The sequence below is a fragment of the Protopterus annectens genome, chromosome 12.part0 (genome assembly GCF_019279795.1).
Source record: "Protopterus annectens isolate FY-2018-M chromosome 12.part0, PAN1.0, whole genome shotgun sequence".
Classification (NCBI taxonomy): domain Eukaryota; kingdom Metazoa; phylum Chordata; order Ceratodontiformes; family Protopteridae; genus Protopterus; species Protopterus annectens.
This window is the reverse complement of record NC_056746.1, coordinates 661,888,713-661,897,254: the sequence shown is the minus strand read 5'-3', so window position 1 is coordinate 661,897,254 and position 8,542 is coordinate 661,888,713.

Genomic DNA, 8,542 nt, shown 5'->3' with positions numbered 1-8,542 from the left:
TTAACATGCTGATTTCACAAGCTGTCTGAACTGTAAAAGTTACATTGTATATGTTACTTGAAATTGTCAGTCTCTAGTGTACATGAAAAGATACATATTACATTTTCAGCATGTTATCTTTGCAGTTACCTCACACTCTGTACAAACTCCCTTGGTAACTGATAGCTATCCATTTAAAATATCAGTTTAAATATTAAATGTGCCCTTAAAATGCTATTGACATTTTGACAAAATATAATCTGAACTGTAAAATGAATTACTTGAAAGAAGTAATGCATAGGATTTCAAAGACAGTTCTTGACACTACAGTAAAAGTAAAAATATATATTCACAAGGAAGTATTGAAATGTTTTAGTCTTCCAGTTAAAATAGCTTACTATCAATGCAATATCAGAAAGTTTGAAGAGCTAGGAAATTACTATTCTTTGCCTTTATAATGATTATTAGACAGATGTTAGACTCTGCTTTGTTTAATGAATTGTGACATATGTTTATGAGGAAAAGTGGACTCAATTATTCACAATGGACTACACATTCCTGGAAACTCAACTGAAATGTCCCCAAATTACTTGTGAATTTAAATGAAACTGCCTGATTAATAGGCATAACTTACTTTAACAACCTGAATCCATAAGCTATCTGCTCTATATATGCTACATTATACATGTCACTTGCATATGACAGTCTCTAGAACACACGAAAAAATACATATTATTTTTGCAACATGCTATATTTGCACTAACCACACATTAAACTAACTCAATTGACAACTGACAAGTTATTTATTTGAAAGATCAGTCTAAATATTAATTGTGCCCTTGAAATATTGTTGCCGTTTTGACAAAACAAAACCTGAATTGAAAAAGGAATGATTTGAAGAAGTGAAGTATTGTACAGATTTCAAAGACAGCTACTGACACTACAATATAAGTAGAAATGTATACATTAAATCCAAAACCACGGAAGCAGTCCACCAGCGATGACCAACTCACTTTATTACAGGTACAAGAAACAAATCACTGCAAAACGTAAACGCTGTTAACATCCACAAATGCGTTTTCGTCTCCACAAACATGTAAGACTTCTTCAGACTAACAAATAATGTTTGAAAGCACCTAATATACTCACATGTGGTCTGCACCAACCAATAAAGTTCATTAGATGAATAATTAACATTAAAAACATCTGCTTACAAGGCTCATTTGAAATTGCTAAAAACACACTTTAATATTCAACTTTAAAAGAACACCATTCCTCATTGATTTAAAATACATAATCACTCAATAAATTATTTAAAACGCATTAAATACATAAATACAAACGTTTATAAAAACTACTAAATATTTATTCATTTAAAACCCTTTCTACTTTTGTTTCCTAAAAATTCATTCCTAGCCTACTAGCACCATCTGCTGTTCCTAAAGAGCAATTGCTGATAAAATTAAATCTTGGCTGCTCTTAACTTTAACACTGAAGTTAAAGAAATGTGGTCATTAAGCCCTGGGGAATTGGTTGCATCTAATAAAATCTGCCACCAGAGCTCTTTAAATTTAACTTTTCTTCCCAAAGGCCTCCTCTTATTTCTTTTTAACCTGTTCCAATACAAAGAAGGTGAATCTAGCATTATTGCAATCTAGCATGTGTTTGAACAGAGCATTTGTTTCTTTTTCTTAGATATCTCATAAATATGCTCGTAAATTCTCTTCTTTAATGCTCTCTCCGTCTTCCCCACATAATATGACTTACATTCCAAACACATAGCTAAATACACCACACCTTGTGTGTCACCATTGAAATATCCAGAGGCAGTAATATTAATGTCCCTTGTTGGCACCAATATTTCCATTCTGTTACTAATATGTGGGCACTGATTACAGTGTCCACATTGATACGTTCCATATTTTCTATTTTTGTCATATAGTAACATTTTCATAGAAATTTCATTGTTGTTACTTTATTATTTTCCAACAAATTTTTAATACTTCTACCATTTTATACACAACCTTAGGCATCTCTTTCTTATTATTCAGAATGTCAGTGAATGAAACAAAATTGCTCCATTCTTTCTGAAAAATCTTTCTTACTTTGATATTCAAATTATTAAATTCCATCACCAATGCTGAATTATACTGTCCATCATTAACTACATTGGTTTTATTATAGTTAATAAAAGATGGCAAATTATCATTATTTACAGTTAATTCTATACCTTTTATAGGTTTGTATTTACCTGGTCTATTTTCCTCTACCTCTTTTCTAGTTCTAGAAACAAATTCAGATGGATAGCCCTGGCTAAAAACATTCCTCCAGTGTATTACATTCCTTAATGAAATCATCATCTTTACTAGTCATCGACACCCCTCACAAATTGTCCCTTGACAATATTCTTTTTACAATGCGGGGTGCGCTAGTGAAATGTAAATAGAAATTACAGAAGGTGTTTTTCTAAAACCTTGGTTTCAAAGTCCCTATTGTTCACGTTCTTTCTCAACGTCCAAATATTGTAACCTATCTGTGGACGTGGTATACGTGAATTTTAAGAAATTAGTAGTGTTCTGTAAATAATTCATGAATTCCAAAAATTTCTCACTACCCCAGTCCAAAAATAACTATGTCATCTAAAACCGCCTGTAAAGAGTCCAATATTGTGTATATCCTGAATTGTGGACAAATTGGACTCCCAAGCTTAACACAATGTTAGCATATGTGGGGCATGAGCCGCACCCATTGCTACTCCACTAATTTGCTGGTAATACTCATCATTGAAAACCATAAAGTTGTTCCTTAGTACAACGTCAACCAATGCTACCACTGCATTCTTCTCCAAATGTTTTTGTCTAAAAAAATCATATCCTCAAATAACCTCATTCCTTCATTGTGGGGTATGCATGAAAATAAATCAATGACATCAATTGTCACAAAAATTAGATCATTTGAAAATAACTCAGACTCAATGTCCCTCAATAGGTCCCAAGAATCCTTCAGTATATATTTGTTCATGGCCCAAATATGCTTCGCTGTTATATCCACATATTTGGCCAAGCTGGTAGTCTGGAACCATCCGCTGAAACTATCGGTCTTAACGGTGGGTCACTAACATTCTTATGTACCTTTGGTATCCCAAAAATAATGGGTATCCTTGGTTTAGGTACATACAAAAACTGATGTAATTTGACATCTATTATGCCTTCCAGTAGCAAATTGTCTAAAATATTGTCTATTTTTTGGTAAGCTAGTTGTACTTCATTTAAGGAAACTATTCTATATTTATTACCATCACTAAAATCGTATTCATTTTACCATCATAGATATGTTTCCATTATAACCACCCCTCCCCTTTGTCAGGTTTCATGACCCTGACTTGATTATTAAACCTTAACTCATTCAATGTTTTGTATTCTTCTTTTGTGATATTATATTCTTTCTCCACAAACTTAAATTCTTCTCTAATTTTCTTCTCTAATATCAGGTCAAGGGTTTCTAATCTGGGGATGATATGGGATTATATATTTTCTGATGAGCATATTTCCCTGCATCCAACACCCTAGGGTAGTGTGACCACGAATTCACTTTCCTTAGGAACAACTTCATATCTATTAAGGACTGAACCAGGTCACCTTTCATATTAGGAATGAATTTGAATCCTTTACTTAAAATATCAAAGTGTGTTTTATTAATGCAAATATTACTAAAATTATAAATAGAAAAATTATCAAGTGAATATATGGTTCCTGTGTGCAGGATACCTGTACTTGACTCATCCTCCACTAATAAACTAGTATCAGAGCTCACTTGTTGTGTCAAAATTTCCGTCTCCTCAGTTAAAAAAATGTGGGTGGGTACAAGGGTATTAGTAACTGTATTTAATATCTCCCTCCCCTTCTCCCTCCTTGAAAATTTTGATACCTATTATCATTTACATGGTGCTTTGTTCATTTAATGGTGGAAACTCAGTATCGTAATTAATCCACCCTTCTTCTTCCTCAGGAATACTACTGGAATCATACCTAATGTTACTCTTCTTATAGCCTACTCTGCTATTGTGTTCCCATTTTGTAGCGGCTTAGGTAACAACATCATTTTGGTATTCCTCAATATCTCTCCTTAATTTCTTAACTTTTCTTTGTTCTAAAACGGAACATTTAGCATCCACTGGCCCATACTTAAATATTTTTCTTTTCTTTTAACTTCAAACAGCATATCCTTTTTAATGAAATCATCCAGGACTCTAATTTCCTCTTCCAAACTTTCTAATTTTCTATTATTTTCTCTTTATAATGAGCCTCAATATACTAATACCACATTCGTTAAATACATTCACAAGTTCAGTATGAAATGGTGTACCGGGTTCCACATTGTTAGGGTATTTCCAGACCCTTAAACCCTATGGTACTATTTTTTGTTTAATACATTCCTTGAGATAACAATTTTCTATATTCATTGATTTGTATCTATACATCATACCAGACAATTTGTTAACTTTCATAGCATAAGTCACCATCCACTGGTGCCTTCTTCTGTTCTATACAATTTAGTGTCCATGGGATTTTTTAACCATTCTAATATGTCAAAATTGTCAGTAATGGGAAGAACAGTACCTGAGGCTTTAAAGCCTGAACAATTACTCTTGCGATTCCGGACAGTTAAACCCGACTCTTGCTACTCATACATTCTCCAGGTCTTTGTAAAACCATAGGTGTGTTTGCAGGATCAAGTTGCTACCATTCGGTTCCGCTTCCTCCAAATCCAGGGCTTCTTTCAGATTATGTCTTTTCCTCTTATTTTTGGAATGCCCTGCTTCCTCCGTCCATTCGGACGTGCCATCCACCTCATGGCTTCTTTTGTAGCAACCAGAACCGAACAGAGTGGGTGAGTAATTCAATCAACTCGGTTAGCTGACCTATTAATTTCAGGACTGTCCCAAGTCCTCCCGGTTCAAAGCCGTAGCACTGCTATCCATGATATAGCGCCGTAACAAACAAAAACCAAAAAGGCGCCAAATTCAAAATCAAAGCCAATAAATCCAAAACCACGGAAGCAGTCCACCAGCCGATGACCAACTCACTTTATTACAGGTACAAGAAACAAATCACTAAAGCGTACGCTGTTAACATCCACAAATGCGTTTTCTCCTCAAACATGTAAGACTTCTTCAGACTAACAAATAATGTTTGAAAGCACCTAATATACTCACATGTGGTCTGCACCAACCAATAAAGTTCATTAGATGAATAATTAACATTAAAAACATGTGCTTACAACGCTCATTTGAAATTGCTAAAAACACTTCAATATTCAACTTTAAAAAGAACACCATTCCTCATTGATTTAAAATACACTTAATCACTCAATAAATTATTTAAAACGCATTAAATACCATTTGAAAATAACTCAGACTCAATGTCCCTCAATAGGTCCCAAGAATCCTTCAGTATATATATTGTTCATGGCCCAAATATGCTTCGCTGTTATATCCACATATTTGGCCAAGTTGGTAGTCTTGGAACCATCCGCTGAAACTATCGGTCTTAACGGTGGGTCACTAACATTCTTATGTACCTGGGTATCCCAAAATAATGGGTATCCTTGGTTTAGGTACATACAAAACTGATGTAATTTGACATCTATTATGCAGTAGCAAATTGTCTAAAATATTGTCTATTTTTGGTAAGCTAGTTGTACTTCATTTAAGGAAACTATTCTATATTTATTACCATCACCTAAAATCGTATTCATTTTACCATCATAGATAATGTTTTCCATTATAACCACCCTCCCCTTTGTCAGGTTTCATGACCCTGACTTGATTATTAAACCTTAACTCATTCAATGTTTTGTATTCTTCTTTTGTGATATTATATTCTTTCTCCACAAACTTAAATTTTCTCTTCTTCTCTAATATCAGGTCAAGGTTTCTAATCTGGGGATGATATGGGATTATATATTTTCCTGATGAGCATATTTTCCTGGCCCTGCATCCAACACCCTAGGGGTAGTGACCTAAGATTCACTAAGATTCACTTTCCTTAGGAACAACTTCATATCTATTAAGGACTGAACCAGGTCACCTTTCATATTAGGAATGAATTTGAATCCTTTACTTAAAATATCAAAGTGTGTTTTATTAATGCAAATATTACTAAAATTATAAATAGAAAAATTATCAAGTGAATATGTAGTTCCTGTGTGCAGGATACCTGTACTTGACTCATCCTCCACTAATAAACTAGTATCAGAGCTCACTGTTGTGTCAAAATTTCCGTCTCCTCAGGGGAAAATGTGGTTAGTAACTGTATTTAATATCTCCTCTCCCTTCTCCTCCCTCCATTGAAAATTTTGATACCTATTATCATTTACATGGTGCTTTGTTCCATTTAATGGTGGAAACTCAGTATCGTAATTAATCCACCCTTCTTCTTCCTCAGGAATACTACTGGAATCATACCTAATGTTACTTCTTCTTATAGCCTACTCTGCTATTGTGTTTCCATTTTGTAGCAGGTGGCTTACTAACATCATTTTGGTATTCCTCAATCTCTCTTTCTTAACTTTTCTTTGTTCTAAAACGAACATTTAGCATCCACTTCCCATACTTTTTCTTTTTCTTCAAACAGCATACTCAAACAGCATATCCCTCTAATTTCCTTCCAAATTCTAATTATTTTTTTCTTTTATAATGAGCCTCAATATACTAATACCATTCGTTAAATAACAAGTTCATAATGGTGTACCGGTTCCACATTGTTAGGGTATTTCCAGACCCTTAAACCCTAATTTTTTCATTCCTTGAGGTTAACTTTCATCTATACAATTTAGTGTCCATGGGATTTTTTAACCATTCTAATATGTCAAAATTGTCAGTAATGGGAAGAAGTACCTGAGGCTTTAAAGCCTGAACAATTACTCTTGCGATTCCTATACTCATACATTCTCCAGGTCTTTGTAAACCAGGTGTGTTTGCAGGATCGGGTCCGCTTCCAGGCTCAGTCACTTCATTTTCTCATGGCTAAAACAAACCATATCCAAAGCCAATAAATCCAAAACCCACCAGCCATTACAGGTACACAAACAAACAGACTAACAAATAATGTTTGAAAGCACCTAATACATGTGGTCTGCACCAACCAATAAAGTTCATTAGATGAATAATTAAAATTAAAAACATCTGCTTACAAAGCTCATTTGTGCTAAAAACACACTTCAATATTCAACTTTAAAAGAACACCATTCCTCATTGATTTAAAATACATAATCACTCAATAAATTATTTAAAAACGCATTAAATACATAAATACAAACGTTTATAAAAACTACTAAATATTTATTCATTGTAATGTATACATGCAAGGAAAAATTGAAATGCTTTATACTATTAATTAAAATAGCTTATTTTTAACTTTTTGCTTTATTGGAAAATTTAATGAGCTAGGAAATTATTTCTAATTTGTTTTTATAATGTTTACTAAAGTGATGTTAGTCAGTGACTTGTTTAATGGATTGCGAGTCATGTACAAGATGGACTACTGAATGTCACTTCTGTTTACCTATGTTTGCTGAATTTCTTTTATTAGTACTGATTTAAAACAAGGGAAAGAAAGGGAAGGGAAATCTCTGTTTTTTGGTCAAGGGAGGAGAGGCTTAAGAGTTTTCTAACTGCCCCGAGAACTCTCGAAGATGCTCTAAATACTATTTGATTAATACTTACCTAGGGTAAGTCTTGCTTACCATATAGGTACCTTCACATTCAATCTAGACCTGATGTGATTACCCATTCTGGAAGCAAGAGGTGCCCTATGCAGGATGGGAATTGTCAGGGTGATCATAGTTCATTGTTAGACTCTGCTTTGTAAATCTATAAATATGTAAAAGCACTGCACACAAGAATGTAGGGCTCCTTTACTCAGAGTCAGGATACCACTGATAAGCCATGTCTTTTCATAAGTGTAAGTTGAGATTGGTGAGCTGAAGAGTGGGAAAGTAAAGGAAGACAGTACACCTACAGTAAATTCATATTTCATTGGTAATCACTCATTGTCTCCTGCAGAGTCCTTTTAGTCAAATTATTTTAGTAATAATCTTTTTGTTCTTGGCTTATTTAGTGTATGCTCCTCTGTTGCATTTAATTTATCCAAAATGACATATCTGACATGTTTGGAATCTCTTAAGGGTAACTAAATATTGGATATTTTCTAAGTCAACATAATAATTGTTTACACTACTAACATTCCATCCTGATATATGAAATACTATAGCACAATAATAGAATAATATAGAATTTCATATCTCTTTTAAGAACATTCTCTATATAATAATTTAACATATGGAGCTCAGTTGATATTGTTGGTTAATGGTATGAGTGATAATCCAATAGATCGATCTTTATCTATTGGATTAGGAATGACGTTCATTCCATGTTTAATGGGAAATTCATATTTACTTGTATTTGATACTTTAGAATTAATTTTTTATAGAAGTACTTTTTTAAAGCCTGACCAGAATGTTGCCCTACTTGTATTTAAAGAAACAAGAACATGAAATCACA